The following is a 13,380-nucleotide window of genomic DNA, read 5'->3' on the forward strand; positions in this document are numbered from 1 at the left end:
ATAATAGTATCCCCATTATAAAAATCGATATCGTCGTTAAAACCAAAGTAAAAAGAAAATTATATATACTAGTTTATCGTTATAAAATTTATATTATTTCTTTCATAATAAACAATTTCATATAAAACGAACGAATTTTCAGTAATCCTGCAATACTCAATAAATTGCAATATATATATTGCAATTTATTGTATATACTGGACTATATTAAAAATATCCACGTATTCATACGACAAACAACTCATTCGCTCGTCACAACTTACGCGAGAAAAGAGTCGGCGAAAGAACCGGAAAGAATTGTCATCTCGAGAACGTGTCGTTCACGAGGACATCGAACAATATCGTCCTCGCGACGAATAATGCCGTTCGTTCATTCACGGTGGCCTTCTCGAAAATGCGAGGATGATTCATCCTGACTGAGCGATTCTTCCGTTTTCTCCCGATGAAAAAAGAAATTCGACGAAAAAGGGAATCGATGAAATCGCTACTGTCCGGCCGAAGAGTTTAGCTTTATTATACTTACAATAATTTTGAGAGCAACGCAGATGAATCAATTCATAAAGGCGCCGTATTTCTTTATCGAAGCAATTTTTCGCTAGTGACGAATCATAGGTATAAGATTCTTGAAGAAGCGCGCCTAGTATTCAATCGAACCCCTCGGAAAGGACGTAGTCCCATGAGAGACCATTCGGACCACTTCATTTTGCGCCCAACAGACTACGGTAATTGTAAACTTGAACTATACTGCCGCTTGATAAAGAAGACATTTGTCAAGCGTATCGACGAGTGCTTTATATTGAAAAAATGTGGTTTCTTGAATTCTATAAAATTTAGCGAGCGCTAAATACACGCCTAAATATTCTGATACATTTGCGTTTTAATTTTTAAAACGTCAATCAATTGCTATATTTATGTAAAAAGATTTTGTTAAATACTTTAAATATTAATTTGCTGTAAAATATTTCAAATATCATGTATTAGAACAAACAGGAAATTTTATTAAAAATAATTATTTATCAGACTTTTATTTTATTTGCTAATAAATTTGCTGTTAACTTAGCATGATTTTATCGTAAATAACTTTTTAAAAAGGCTCATGCGTTGATCGTATAACAAAAACAAATATGATCAATTACAAAAGAACAGTAATTGTAGAAAAATATAAAAACTCGTCGAACGGCTTTGCCGATCATGCAGCTTAACAAGATATGTAAATAGCGTTTACGATAATTATGAAAAATCAACGATTAAGGAGCTCTTCCGTGTTTAAAAAAAATTTGAAGCAACCCTGACGATGAGTTTTCCTCATTGAGGAAAGCTGCCGTGTGATCGCCAGCAACGTGCCACCAGATCATTTGTGTTGGTCTCTCGGATAGTAGCCGACTCCTCTTCTGGATGCCAGTCCAGGTTTTCGGTCCTAATACATCGTCATCCGTAGAGACGAGACCTGCACGCTCACCGGCAGGTCATTCGTTATGGTTACCGTCGGCCTCAGTGAAATCTTTGTCCACTGCGCGATCCGATCGCCGATGCGATAAACATTAATGGGTATTGATGTTGGAGCGCCGATCGAGGTCGTGATCATCGTGATATCGCGAACGGTGGATCTCTTACGACATAGTGATTTCTTCGCCCGATTCGATCGCTCGCCAGTGCAATTAACTGTGCCATCGCTTTACTATTACCGGTTCGATTCTAATGATTGCTTTATGTTGCAGGATATGTTACTCTCATATTGCAGACAGTATCGTACATTATAAATATTTTATGAAGATCGTCGCACATTTACAGAGTTTAAAATATCATAGCGTGATGTTCTTTGAATAAAATTTAAATTTAGCGATTTTATTGACTTTGCAAATATATACAATTTTATTATATCGAAAGAATTGATATCAAACTATTTTTATTAAGTTTAAGAAATCTTTAGAGTATAAAATCTATCCTATCCGATCGACTTTGATCAACTAAGTCTCAAGCAAAAATGTTTATCTCGCTTCATCACCTTCTTCATTGCTAATCGACTTCGTCACCTCCGGCCTCCGGCCGACAACGATTTGTATCGCGGGAGAGAATAATCGAGTGGCATTTTTACGCTGTTTGCAAACTGTATCGTCGGCGGGAGGTCGAAGGGCGCAATCTAGAGGGGGTGTTTCACAAGGGGGGCCCACGCTATCGTAACGCGTATCGAGACGAGCAGTCGAGAGTACGATAGAGCTAGGGGTGCCGCGGTAACAATTCCACCCTCGCGTACGATTCTCGGGCGAGATGGTGAGTACGTGAGTATACGTCTATGTTATACGTGTACGTGTGCGCTCTCACACACGTCCGCAGGTCGAGAGGGTGCATTGCCATTCGTTCTCGCAGCCGCGGTGAGGTAACGCGTAAGATGACGGGCGGCGAACATCAAAGCGGCCGACATCTTTCAGAGACCGCCACCGCCTCTCTCTCTCTCTCTCTCTCTCTCTCTCTCTCTCTCTCTCTCTCTCTCTCTCTCTCTCTCTCCTTTCCCTCTTTCTCTTTCTTGTTACTCTCGACCCGCGAAGCTGGTTCTCTCTTTCTTCGCGTCTCCCGCGCGTTCGTTCTCGTTTATCTCGCTCCTCGTCTGAACCAACGACTCGGCGGAACCCACCATCGCACCGCGTATGTATCGGGCATTCATTTCAGTAACGAGCGCGAGAGAACAGGGGACGTTAAAGTGCGTGGTAGGCAGCCGCAACGCACACCAGCACACTCGCGGCTCTTTCGTTTATTTCTTGATTTCCCGCGCTCCCATTTATCCGGCTCTTACTCTTTTATCCACATTCATTGGAGACATCTTCTTGCGATTCTTATCACATCAAAGACCGCCATTATGCTACTACGACTACCACATTCATGTCAATCAGATATTTTCTGTAATATTTTAATATTTGATATACGAGCGAAATGTAACAATTTACGCTAGACTCCGACACAAAATTCAATTAGGCGTTATTTTTATCGAACCTTTACGTATTCTATGCGCTATTTCTCTTATTAGAAACTGATAACTTTTAATTAAGTATCTAAAAGCCCTTTTTTTCTATCCTGGCTTAAATGCTGCGAAGCAAAAAAAACCAACTCGGACAGAATTATAGAATGTAACATTTATACAATATTGCGGCCCGCTCACAAACATCTTTGTTTGCCCGATCTTTTTGTGACGACCTTGTGTGTGCGAGCCAAGTTGCTGTTCAAACGCACCGCAACCGCGTTTCGCCGGGAGCTTTAGCCTTAGGTAGTGTCGCGGCAAATTTTTCGAAATTTCTGGAAACCATGGACTGAGAGACGCCTTTTGTCATGTGAAGATCATCTTCCGTGGCCAGGTTTTTTACAATCAGATAGCAGGCCTCGTGGAGCGCCACATCGCCAGCCGCAAAATACTCAATAGTTTTGTCACTTTTTAGTCAGGTGGATTAGACCCGGCGGAAAAAAAACTAAAAAAAGGGATTATGGGTATCCAAATATCTAAATCTCGGCTAATAACGAGGCTGAGAACGTATATTCGCATTGTAATATCAAGTCCGGTCTATTTCCCGTTTTGACCAGGGATTTTGAAGTGTTTCTGGAATTGGCGGCTCTTCAAACGGTCTTATAAAGCAAAAATAAAATTATTTCTATTATACCGCACCTATTATCTTGAAAAGACTTTATTATTTAAAAAGGATTATGATGTCAATAAGGGTTTAAGTATTAAGTGAAAAAAATTTTAGTTTTTGATAAAAATATTATATTATCCGTTTTTCTTGTAGTTGGCTTTCTTTCAAAATTCGAAAGATTTATATCTTTTTTAGTTTCTCTATGTATAATACATAAATATTACAGCAAGATCTTTTTTACATTAATATATTGTTTTTCACATAAACTACGTAAAAAAGTTAAATATGTGTTTTAACTTGTTTTGATATTATATTTAGTGATAGTCGCTACTTTCTCTTTCTCTCTAAAGCTTTACTAAACAATTTACTAAATTATATGTATTGGATTACTGTCATATCGTTTCCTTTTTCAAGATTTTTGTACGAGTCAATTTTGAATTATGTCTACGTATCTTATTGTGTATGTGTTTAATTAATCAGTAAAATGTTTGAAGCGCGTACATATATAATTACGACTGAAGAATTAAATATTATAATAAAAAGGAATGACACACTATCTCATCATATATATATATATATATATATATATATATATATATATATGTATACTATTATATTTAATGTAAAATAAATTTAAATATTACTATATATTATATATTATTTATTCAATTTATAAATTTTTTCATACACAACACAGTTTGATATGTCCAAATTTTTCTCTGTTTCATAAACATTATCTCTTGATTAAGAACAAATTTAAGCGAATTCTAGGTATGAGAACGTATCAAATACTTTATACTGTAAAGATCCGTTGACACAATGATGGATCGTCTACTTTGACTGGACAGGTAAATGTGCTTTCACAATGCGCTGAAAGTATATAATCGCTGCGGCACGCGAGTACAATAAGAAGGGTCAACAACTCCATCAAATCTTAAGAGAGTGAGTCGTGTAATGTAAATCTCAACTATCATAATCATATGCAAGCGTGTATGGTGAACAATGAAAAGTATATATGTAAGGAAGTACTCTTCACGTATTCTTGCAAAAAAGTAACAAACAAACATATATAATTAAAACAAAACTAAAAAATATGGCACGAAAAATAAACTTGAAACATTTTAGCTCTCGAAAATACATATCTGTAAAAAAGATATAAAAAAATGTTACGTTATGCTAATTTAATTATTTTGAATTTTAAACTTGAGTGCCAAGCATATAAGTATTATAACAATCAAGTAGCACAATTTATGTGTGTGTTTTGATTGAATTGTCATAATGCTTATTAAATTGATAGTCGTGGGCGTGTTACGAAATTCCCGCGTGCCAGATCGATTCGGTTGAAGTAGGGTGAACCGTCACAATAAAAGGTCTTTGCACGAACAGCTAGGAGTTAAGTCGTGGATAATAATTACCGATCCCTCGTTAGTGCCATCAATAGACGGTCTCGCCCACCTGCCCACGTTATAATAATATAAGCCGCCTCTTTTGCGGTCGGTAGCTCTAGCACGTGCCGCCAGAACCTCCTTTATTCATTTTATGCCCTACGTTTCTCACCCTCTTACGCCCCCGGCTGTCAGCGCTCTATCGAGTCCCGATCCGTTTCTCAATATTCCAACGCACGGGCGTTACGTCAGAGATTTATTTAAGAGAAAATCCTCAGATAATCTAAAAGCTTAATTAAATATAATAGTTTTAAATATAGTTCCGCACGCAAATAAAAACGCGTATATATGTAACTCGAGTTTATTCTCTAATAAATTACACACACTCTCTCGCTCTTTCTTCTTTTTCTCCCTTTCTTTTAAAAGTTTTATTTTTCGATTATTCTTTTATTAGTAACATAATCACGATTATATATAATATTTATATACGAATATTATATACATCCTGCTAATATATAAAAGTGATGAAACTATCGAGATATACGATTGATACACGATGCAGGAATTGATTATTGCAGGTTATTGCAGAAGCCTCTTGTCTCGAGTCGCCGACTTAAAGCACCCTTTTCGCAATCCGCTTGATATTCCCTTTGCAATCGCGCAGACATCTCGCTCGATTAATTGCGTTATTCAGAAATGATCAATCAGCAATTAGCGATTCACTGTCCAGCGGAGAACGCCGGATTGCTGCTACCCAAGTTATGAAAGCCACTCCAAACATACAACATGGAATTATGGAACCGTACAACCCCCCTGAATAAAGTGCGTTAACCGTATCATTACAATTCGTAATTATCGGTGTTCGCAGTCTTAATTTGTAAAATCAGATTGCAAATAAATACACAAAAAACGACAAGTGACAGTAAGAAAATAGTTCTTCGTAATCTTTTTTTCTTAATTTTTTCTAAAAAAATTCTACAATTTATAGTTTTTTTTATTTATAATTTCTATATATAATATATTATATGAAACAAGATCTCTTTTATTCATATATTCTCTACAAATTTTTCTATATTTTTTAAAATTTTGGTATTAAAATATTTATGAAATATATTTATTATATGTTCACACACAATAAAAATCTTTCTCCGTTCAATGGAAAAAAATTAATTGCAGTTTTTTTTACATATTAACGTCACAGAAACATATGATAAATGTATAGTCCATTTTATATGTTACGCGTCTGAGAATGGTGACCGGTCGATGCAACCAGTTCCACGCGTTCTCCTGCGCCAATTTGCGACGTCGCGAGAGAGGAGATGCGGCAGAAAAAGAATTATTAGAGGAGAGAAGCTTGGCAGAGAGAGACTGGTAACATGTGATAGCGCATGACGAAGGCATGATGGATGAGGGGGCGGCTAGTTTACGTGATCGGGACATGATCGCTCGCAGACGGGGTGGTCCGTTTGTCCACTGCTGCTCCGTGTTCGTCTTTTCTCTTTCTGTCTCTCGAACGTATGTCTCCTCTCCCTTTGCTCGCTTCCTCGTCCTGCCACCATCGTCTTTCTCATCACGCGTATATCAGAACGCGGTCGGACGCACCCCTGTCACCGAACTGAGTGATCTCGTTGTCATACGACGAACGGGACTGCAAGAAGGATTCGCGTATAATCTTGGACGCCGATGTCTCGTACGCCATCGGGAAATCGAGAAACAATCAAAGTAATGTTCCAAAGATTTTGCCCGTATCGTATTTCGTCACCTCTTATATCACTTTGTATTGCAATTAAAATTTTTACAATCAAGATCTACGAATATTTTAATAAATTATTTTGTTAAAAAAAAAAACGATTTTGTATCCTATAACTCCTTACATTTCAATCGTCTTAACGTACCTTCTTTTAGAATTTGCATTTGTGTATTTTGATCGACTAAAAAAAGTAATTTGATTTTTAGTAAGACCACCGATGGGCTCGACCGACCGATACCTGTACCTGCATCAATACCGACTACCTGTATGAGTTGGTTTTCTTCATATCAATTTGGGTCTCGGAATGACCTGTCTCATTCCACCTCCAACTAATACCCTTCACAATGTTCTTCGAAAAAAAGGAGTCGGGTTTCCTCTTTCCTTTCCCTATGCGCAGGTTGGGTCGCGAAGTCACCGCTGAAATTCGTGCGGACGTTGAAGACGGACGTAGCGGGGCGCGGGGTTCACGTTGAGACGTCTTCCCGAGGATGAGCACACGAGCTCCCGAGTTTGATGAGGGCACGAACGAACGAGAAACCAGTAGCCTCTCGTGGAAGCACCCCGCTGACCTCGTCCAATTCCCTCTTCGCCGAAGATTAGATGCACAGCGATGTTCTGACATGAGGAATGCTTTGCCGATGCCGAGAGTCTCAGAGTCTCTCGGAGGAACAAGGTCCTGTCTCTTCTGCTACCATATCCCGCGCACTTTTTTCCATTTTCGACGATGTTAATTCTCGATATATCTGTCATACGGCGGGAGGGAAGTCCCGCGAGAGGAAACGAGGCATCTAATTTGAATGCTACTATATTAGTTGCTGCCAGTGATTCGACAAAATGTGAATGAAACTGCACTAGCTTATGTAACGACTTGTCAGAAAACTAAACAAAATGCTTTATACTGGCTTTAATACAAAGACGTTTTTGTAAACATGAAATATATTAATGAAATTCAATACATATATGCAGCGATTTTGTGAAATAAAAATAATTTTAAACTTGAACTAACAAAGACTGTTTCTTAAAATACATAAATATATAAAGATTTGAAATTATTTTATTTTTACAAAAGCTTTATAAATATTCGCCGATTACCCAGTTTACCCAAAAATAATAATAAAAATAATAATCTCATATATATTTTCGATTGTTTTGTGATTTAACTCTTCCAAATATTATCATACAATAACAATGGTAGAAAAAATTACAGACAGAACGTTAAGCTGAGATTTACGTCAATGTTCCGCTATACGAACAAGTGCAGAGACAAATATCCATGTAGAAAGAAATCCCAGGGCCATCGATTCTGCTTCTAATGCCTTGGACATGCGTTACTATCCGAAATGCAGTGAGATTGAGGGATGTGCTTCGATAAATGCCGTCGTGTAGATTGATTTAGAAGATTCTCACTTTGCGGTTTCACTTTGAGCCATGGAAAAAACGAATCATTGTCGAATCAATTTTTTCATGTATGATATATGATCGATCTCGCGCAGATGACCAATCAGAGAGCCAACTGTTTCGTAGAAAATTAGAAAAATAAAAAAAAATAAACGGTTCTATTAACGTCGTCGATTATACCGCGGTCGAATAAGCGAATATGCTCTCTGAGAATTCTTCTATTTTCACACAACTCGCACTTTACACAACCTGTCTTGTATCTTTACGTGTCATCATGTATCAGACATTTCTTCGATATTGGAAATAAGTGATCTAACGGAACGTCATCTCCTTCGTAAGACCAAGTCAATCGTAAAATGTTTCTTTCTTTTTATATAAAAATCACAGAGAATAACATCTTTTCCCTTCTATAAATAGAAAATATAAGATAAAAAATGCTAGAAAGATGGCAAAAAATTATATTTATAGAATTTTAATAAATATTATATCACATTTTATATTTGTAGAAAAGTACTCTTTATTCATTATTTTAGGCAATTTAAAAAAGTATACACACGATTATCATTGACAATAAATTTTTTATAAAACACTGTGATGTAAAAAGATATATTTTTGACAATAGTATGAAGATCGAAGAAACGCATCTATATTAAATATCGCGTATGAATACATTTATTCGTCTATACACGATAATCGAAGGAAAGCAAGTATATCTCTCTCCCATGTGTGCATATATATGCACGTTAACATATCGTACAAGTTAAGATAATTGGTCGTACGATCGGGGGACAAATATTATTTCTTCGAACAGAGAATCGCGAGAGAGGATTATATTTGTATGATAATACTTCACACTCGACTGGCTTTTTGTAATGGAAGAGGGATCTATGCATTGGGGGAGCGCGCCCAGTGAGTCGACTTGCTATTATACGATGTAATCAGTACTCCATAAATATCGGCGCTTTCACCCCCATTTACCGTTAAGGATTCAGATAAGTGCTATGTTTTATAGACGCGTTACGCTGATCGTTTTAACGGGTCGGGATAATACAAGGATAATGACAATGAATACTTGAGCGATTGTCGCTTCTTACGCATAAATCGTGAAAAGCACCGGCGATTCATCTTTTTTATAACAATAAAAAATTAAAATTTCATTATTATCATATTATTTAACATACAGAATATAAAAAATATAACATTTAAACAATGTACATATAAAGAATATAAAAGGTGTTAATTATTATATTCAATATATTTTATACATTAATTATGTTTTAGGTATCCGATAATTTCAATAGATAACAGAAAGCAGCATATACAGGCATATGCCAAGTGATCCTGGTAGTTTCAAATTCTTCGAAGATGACACCGTTGTTGCTTCCTCAAGGATTTCTTTGTACAGAGAGCCGCGACTTTCAAGAAACTGCGCCTTACGACACAGGATAAGAGGTAGAAATAAATCCGCCACCTCTGGATGTGAGAAACTGTGCGATAGCTGATGCGATGGTTGTCCCGGTAAGCTGTCTAGGAATGTGTCCCTCTCGCTCAGTTTCCCATTCTATTTCAATCAGCTTCTGTCTCTCTCTTTCTCTCTTCGTCTCTTATTTTCTCTCTCTCTCTCTCTCTCTTTTTTCTGTTGCTCTCTGTCCGATGCGACATTCGAGAAGCCTTCATCAGGCTCCAATATCCAGGCGTATCGTTTCGTCTGGCACCCTGTCGGGGGTAGATCAAATCAATCTCGATCGCGGCGCGCTGCGCTCGACCCTTTTCTAACTTCTTGAGATGTCCGCGTTAATATCATGCCGCGTGAAATAATATTATTCACCATATGATGCGTCTTCTCGGCTACCAAACCTGTTCAACCACAATTGCATTTCTGGAAGGTTAAACTAAGAGGATAACTGAATACTTCCAGAAATGATGAAATAAAAAGATCGAATTTTTATTATGGAAAATATTTTATTTACGTCAATATTTTTTATATTTTTCGTAACTAATATTACATATGAATATCATTTAGTCAGTTGAATACTTTTTGTAATCGATAATGTAAGTAATTCTAATCATCCTGCTATTGTTTATTATTTTTTATTTCAATAACATTTTATGAAAAAATTTAATATTTGCCAATGTAAATGATATAACAATAAATATAGACATTTGCGTATATATAGGATTTCTAGCTAGATACTCTACGCATCATTCGGCACACGCACATCTAGGCGCACATACATTTGCGCCTAAATCCGAGCCAAATTGTGTTGGTAAACACGGGCATTGTTCGCGAAGGAAAACCGACGGGACGCGTTTACGTCACGCCGCCTATTCTGAAAAGTAATCTACACCGTATTGTCGTCGAGAACGAAGCGCGCGCCCGACCATCCACGAAAGACTTAGCACCCCTCTCCCTCCTTTCCATTCGGGCTCTTTTCGCTCTTTAGCGCAGGCTTTAGCCCCGCGATATTCACAAGGACGCCGCGGCACGATCTGTCACGGGCATCGAGAATCGCGGTCGGATGATCGCGCGTAAGCGCGTTATTCGCAGCGGCCTTTCAGACCTCGGCGGTATCGTTGCCTCTTACCCGGGGGTTGGCACTCGGTACAAGAAGTGGGGGTAAGTCCCACCACGTCGGCATTGGTCGCCATCATCATCGGGATTATCTCCGGGCCTCTCTCTCTCTCTCTCTCTTCCCTCGGTATCTCTCTCCCATGCTCTCTCTGGCCGCCGCTCTTCTTCTCTTACCTGATCGCGCTCTCTGAAAATTTAAGCGCTATCCGTGCGAAATATTGCTCGAAGTAGCGATAGACACAATGGAGCTTATTCGCATTTTGCATTTACGTCCAATTGCAATCGTTTGATTTTCGCTTTTGATTTACTTGATAAAAACCTCACATTCGACGTTTGTCGCGGGCTTTTTCACAGAAATTGCATATTCGGTTATGTAGATGCTAATTTTTTTTTTTATATTTACATAGATGGCTTATCTCAAATTGTAGAATTTCAAGTTTCAATGAAAGTTTTCGTAAGATGTATATTACGGAGTTTCGTCAATATATTCCAACTGCAAGTGAGAGTAAGAAAGTTTGTGGGAATACATATTTATATTTCATTTCTTTTTTTTTTTTTTTTTTTCTTATAAATTTCGCAGTACCCAAGAAGATAGTTTAACTTCATATTTAAATTTCAATGTTTCGAAATGAGTATACCTTCTTTAATATTTATTCTTCTGTAAACTCGTAATAATTAATAGATAATTTTTTTTCTTTTTATTAACTTCATTAAATTTCCATAAAAATTCAACTTAACTTAAACACATTATATCAAATCAATATCATTTCAGATATATTTTTAAGCTTTGTACCAATAGTTAATCTAACAGAATACCGAAAGTATCGTACTTTTTAAAGGCGAGGACTAGAAGGACAAAGATATAGACACGCGAGCGGCTTTCTGGCCGTTTCTATCGCGTCGCAGCTGTAAAACGCATACCATCGGCTCAGTATCGACGATGCCTAATTTTCGAGAGTATGTCCGGGGAAGAGAGAGGGGGTCAGAAACCACCTGGAACCCCGGATCAAGGGAGTGAGACTATTCGGATGCGCCGAGCCGTGCAACGAGCCCCGCCGCGAAATAAGGGATGCTCCTCCACTCTGTCCCCGGCCCCGCCGCGCCGGTTTCGACAGTGCCGTAATGCGGTAACCTTCGTCGTGTTCCTGGCTCTCGACTATCGCTTTTTTGCGACGGGCACATATACACGTGTAACTAAAACCGAGACGTCGTTTGGGGTAGCCTTCGCCCGAAGGATAGAACCGAGACTTAAACGCGAGCATACTTACCGCATGTTGCTATAATGAGTCGCGGGGTCGAGTGCATCGAGGAGAGAGAGATGGGATAGTGGGGTCGGGTCTCCCTCACCCCTCCAATCCTGCTCTCTTTTCATTCAACGCCGCAAAGAGCGGCCGATGCCTCTAAAGGAAGATTAAAGTGCCGCGATCCTCGGCAGTTTGTTTATCGGCCGGCTTTCTCTTCCTCTCGCTCTCTGTCCGCGTCATCCTTTTTTTTCTTTTTCACTATCTTCTTCTGTTCACTATCCTTCCTTCATCTTTGCCTTTTCTTCTCTCCCCGTCGTGCACTTTGTATATATCCGTCCGATCCGTTATTACGAAGTAATAAAACCGAAGAGCGCTTTTTTCGCGAGCAATCTTTGCGTGTTCTTAAACTGGAGACGATAACGTAATATTTTTATATCTGGCACAGATATAATTGATTGAAGAATTTTAATCAGTATTTATCCAGATGTTGATTTAGAGCTTTGTTGCCTGACTTTTCTCTCTTTCTTTCTTTCTTTCTCTCTCTCTTTTTTTTATCATTATACATGTCAATTTTTTTTACCAGTCACATTATATATGCTATATAAATAGAACGTGTATCCTCTTTTGCGAAGCATATCAATAATTTTTCATTCTTGCTCTAAAATCATTGGTTGCAAATTCAATTTATTAATGTACATATTTGTGCAGCATTGCTCGACACTGTACAAGTTACATATTCCTCGTTCACAAAGTGCAAGTAAAATCATCTCTGTATGCCATAGTATACGCAGTATGTACGCGCTGGATGTACAAGGGTTCAATCGCGGTTTTGCGAGGGGTTGGAAGTCGGCATACGGAGGGACGCGGCACAGGGGATGTTTCGGAGAGTAGGGCGTACATACATCGGCGGAGGGAAAACATGGTGGCCAACTGGTTGCGGCATTCATCAGAGGCGGTGCTCCGCGTACCTTTTGAGATCTCGTCTTTTTTATCGTTTTCCGTGCACACGCGTACCTCGGCACGAAGAGGGACGGAAAAAGGGAGAAAGAGAGAGAGAGAGAGAGAGAGAGAGAAGGGGGACGCGAGTGGCTCTCTATGAGAAAAACTCTCCATTGAAATTATCGACGAGAAAGGAGCCGCCTCCGTGTCGGCTCCCTTTGCGCGATCCGCTTCGATCCTTGGACGAGGAATCATCCGGAGGTATTTACACCTTCTTTACGCCGAAGAGCCGCACGCAGCGCATTATCGTCGGGCTCTGCTTAATCATGCGTGGCGCGCGCGCCCTGCCATTTACAAAGCTGCACGTACGTAATGGTAAACGTCGTCACAAAGAAAGCTCTTTTCTCCCTTAGCCATGCGTACGTCGTGTGAAACTCTCGCGTAAATATAATATCTTTGAAAAAAGTCGAGT

The sequence above is a fragment of the Polyergus mexicanus genome, unplaced genomic scaffold, assembly GCF_030449975.1.
Source record: "Polyergus mexicanus isolate NDT 795.1 unplaced genomic scaffold, iyPolMexi1.0 SCAF_12, whole genome shotgun sequence".
Taxonomy (NCBI): Eukaryota; Metazoa; Arthropoda; class Insecta; order Hymenoptera; family Formicidae; genus Polyergus; species Polyergus mexicanus.